This window comes from Bison bison, unplaced genomic scaffold (assembly GCF_000754665.1).
Source record: "Bison bison bison isolate TAMUID 2011002044 unplaced genomic scaffold, Bison_UMD1.0 scf7180017864274, whole genome shotgun sequence".
Lineage (NCBI taxonomy): Eukaryota > Metazoa > Chordata > Mammalia > Artiodactyla > Bovidae > Bison > Bison bison.
This window is the reverse complement of record NW_011494846.1, coordinates 761,589-765,615: the sequence shown is the minus strand read 5'-3', so window position 1 is coordinate 765,615 and position 4,027 is coordinate 761,589. Positions and strand designations below refer to the sequence as shown.

General features: G+C 44.6%; 1 protein-coding gene across 6 annotated transcripts in view; it reads right to left on the bottom strand.

Moving 5' to 3' along the window:
• Positions 1 to 4,021, bottom strand: part of SIRT5 (sirtuin 5) — a 21,934-nt gene extending 17,913 nt beyond the window's left edge. For 2 of the 6 annotated variants that reach the window (XM_010848784.1, XM_010848787.1), the window contains exons 1-2: positions 3,533 to 4,021; positions 3,260 to 3,328 (exon numbers count right to left, since the gene is read on the bottom strand). The gene's annotated coding sequence lies outside the window, so the exon portion shown is untranslated. The remainder of the gene's footprint in view (positions 1 to 3,259; positions 3,329 to 3,532) is intronic. The other 4 variants (XM_010848783.1, XM_010848786.1, XM_010848782.1 and 1 more) reach the window with 2 other exon arrangements.
• Positions 4,022 to 4,027: the final 6 nt, after the last annotated feature.

The window sequence follows — 4,027 nt, the reverse complement described above, 5'->3', positions numbered from 1 at the left end:
ACCAGTCCATTCTAAACGAGATCAGTCCTGGGTGTTCTTTGGAAGGACTGATGCTAAAGCTGAAACTCCAGTACTTTGGCCACCACATGCAAAGAGTTGACTCATTGGAAAAGACTCTGATGCTGGGAGGGATTGGGGGCAGGAGGAGAAGGGTATGACAGAGGATGAGATGCTGGATGGCATCACTGACTCGATGGACATGAGTTTGGGTGAACTCTGGGAGTTGGTGATGGACAGGGAGGCCTGGCGTGCTGCAATTCATGGAGTCACAAAGAGTCGGACACGACTGAGCGATGAACTGACTGACTGACTGACTGACTCTTAAGTGCTCTAAGGTGCCTGGAACAGTGGTTTACAAAGTATGGTTCCCAGACCAGCATCATCCCGAGATCTCATCAGAAATGTAAAGTCATAGGCTCCACTCCAGACCCACTGAAACAGGAACTCTTCAGGCAGGGCCCCCATCTGTCTCCAGGTGATTTTGATGAACACTCAAGTTTGAGAACCACAGCCTTAGAGGTTTAGGAAGGAGTTAGATGGGAGAATTCATTTGAAAAACAGGTTCTGATACTTTTAAAAAGGTATGAGAGCCACTGGCTTGACTTTGAGTCAAAATACAGTTTCTTTGAGAATGTAAATTCTAACTGAGATCTGAATGAGGCCGGAAAGATATGTATCATAACAACAAATAGGATTAAGATGAGATCATGTCAAAGAAATCTGTGAGTCTTAAAGCACATTGACTAAATCTTTATCTATCCCTAAGCAGTTAGACAGAGATAATGGAGAAAGACAAAGACACAGAGAAAGGCAATATTCAGATCCATGACATCAAAAGGGTAACTGACATATCTGACTTTTACCTAGTAGAAGAATGCAAATTGTTGGAAGAACTCAGGATTAAAGGTCTGTAGGTATAGGAAAAATAGAAAAATAACACATTTCCCAATATTTTACAATCCTTTTGGAGAACAACTTATCAAAATTACACATGCACTTTCCCTTTGACCTAGCAATCCCATCTGGACATTTTTACAACAGTGAGACTTGCACACATCCAACATGACATATCTACAGGGTTGTTCTTTAGACTATTGTGATTAATAGGAAGAGACTAGAACAACCTATGTGACCATCTACAGGGGATGAGTTCAATAAACAAGGACACATTCACAATGCACAGTGCAGTTGCTGTAAAAAAAGAATGCATGTATGATTCTGCCTGTATGACATTCTAGAGTGCAAAGAGTACTTATTTGCGTGTGTTTTAAAAAAAAATGGAAGAATTCCCAAGACATTAGTAACAAGAATGAGGATGAGAATCAGGATGTATGGAGACGAGAGTGGAAGCAAGGATTTTCAGTAGATGTGTTTCTATGCTATTTGCATTGTCCGGTGAAATGTGCTCTCCGGTGAAAGTCTAGGAACACACCTGCAGCTGAGCAAGTGCGAGGAGGGAGGAGCTCACAGTGAGGAGCTGCAGGCTTATTGGTGACTTATTGGTGACGTTAGTGGTGGTGGCTTAGTTGATAAGTAGTGTGTCTTTTGCAACCTCATGGACTGTAGCCAGCCAGGCCCCTCTCTCCATGGGACTTCCTCGCAAGAATACTAGAGTGGGTTGTCGTTTCCTCCTCCAGGGGATCTTTCCAACGTAGGGATCGAACCTGAATCTCCTGCATTGCAGGCAGATTCTTTACCAGTGAGTCACCAGGGAAGCCCATCTTGATGAAGTTAGGACTCAGAAAAGAATTTGGGCTTGTGTTGGGTAAGGCTAGGGAGAGTCATGGAAGGAGGCTCTGATCTACGCTGGATGTTGTCTGGGAAAAGTTTCCTTTTATTGGATATTTCAATGAACATGATCTAAAGAGGAAGGAGTGAAGTAAAGCTTGAGCTGGGATTGGTCAAGAGGCAACAGGCCGTCCTATTAGCCAGCATAGGAGGGTGTTTTGTCATTTTTGTGGTTTACAGCAAGTTCTTATTTATATCTGGTTTCAGACCTAATTATGAAGTTGTCTTACTTTTGTCCTGCTTCATCATGATTACAGTGTAGCCTTGTTTGATGTTGGTGTCCTGTGAAATTATTTACGTTCAACAGGCCTAACAGATAGTGGCGGGTCAAAAGCTGGAAGCAAACCAAAGGCCTATCAATTTATGAATGGATAAGCAAACTGTGGTTCATCCATAACAGGTATAGCTCATCACTGGATGTGTTTCACCCAGGGAAATACTATTCGGCCTTGTAGCTAAAAACTACAAGTTTAGTTTAACTAAAAGTGTAAGTTTTAGTTCTGCAGTTAAAACTTAAAAAGGTACTAAAACGCTGGAGTATTTCAAACTGCTGCTGATTGTCAACTGGAAATTAGATAAAATTCGAAATTGTAATATTAAATAAAAAACATTTACAAGACAAAAAAATCGAGTTTTTTTAATGAATGTGGGAATTGCTTTGCTAAATTTTCCATTAATTTACAAGATATTCTCCAAGTCTCTCAGTAAATGTGAAAACAAAGGAGAGGTTTAAAAAAAAAACTTTAAAAAAATAAAAAATAAACACCGTTTCAGAACTGTGCCACCTGAAATTTATCTCCACGGTTTGCAAATGCTCAGAAGTCTATTTTCAATATGCTTTGTTGCTGCTGTTTAGTCGCTCAGTCACGTCTGACTCTTTTCAACCCCGTGGACTATAGCCAGCCGGGCTCCTCTGTCCATGGAATTCTCCAGCCAAGAGTACTGGAATGGGCTGCCATTTCCTTCTCCAGGCTATCTTCCCAACCCAGGGATACAGCCAGCGTGTCCCGTATTGGCAGGCGGATTCTTTACCACTGTGCCACCTGGGAAACACTTTCAAGACGCTACTGCAAAGTATTCATCAGAAGAATCCTCTGTCAATATTTATGTGCTTTTCTGGGGGATCAGAGTGGGCAGTTCTAGCTGCCACAAACTCACAACCCAATTCAAATGCCAAAGCAAATACCCGGAGGGTAAGAAGGTCCCCACTGTGCGGAGTCACAGGAGGAGGACATCAGTTTGTATGGTCCAAAAGCCCTCAGGGTGAAAAGTGCCCTGGGTAAAGCCTCCAATTATCCTGCCCTGATTTGACTCTCAGGTGGCAAGTAAGGCCTCAGGGAAGAAAATAAACTCATTCATTGCAGTCATTGGGAGCTTTCTGAGTGCAGAATAGGTTTCCAAACACTGATATTAGTCTGGGTGAATGGCAATCCTCACTTAACCAAGCTTTTTTCGGAAAACTGAAACTCACCTACCCAATTAGAAAGTCAGAAAAATGTCTCTATGTTCCCTGTTGAGAAAGGGGGCACCCCACCAATTCCTAAAAATACAATAATACAATACAATAAATGTAAGGTTATATGAGGAATTCGAGAGAAAAAGCATTTACAAAACATTAATTTAAAGTACATCGCCAGGGAACTACAAAAACTCCCACCGGGTGTTCAATAAATACTTTTTGAACACCTATGAGCCAAACAAATGCAAAGCACCAGGCCCCAGCTATCAACACTGGGAGACTTACTTCCTCTCCCCAGTCCACCGCTGGCTCTTGTCTTGGTCACCAGCCGGCTCCATCTTGCTAAACCCAGCGGTCCACCTAGATCAGGTCCAGCCTCTGACCCCTTTGATCACCTCTCGGGGAACCACTCGCTGCTCCCGGTTTTCCTCCTACCTCGCTGGATCGCCCACCCTCCTGGGGCTTCACCACTGCACCCCGCCTTGGATGTCCAACACAAGGCTCCCAGTTCAGTCAAGCCTCAACTCTTGAACGTTCCCCAAAAGCCTTAGGTCGCCATCCTCCTTGGCCCCCACTTCTCCCTTCGGCTCACGTCTCACACCCATACAACCCGATAAACCCCAGCAACTGTGTCCCAACCCGGCCGCGCCTCCCACACCCATCACCCGGTCCAGGCCGCCCCATGTGCCACCCGGCCTGAAGCAGGGCCCGGAGGGCCTCTACTCAACGGGTCACTCTGCCCCGAGTCCCCCGGGCCACCCCCTCCTCCACGGCGGCCTA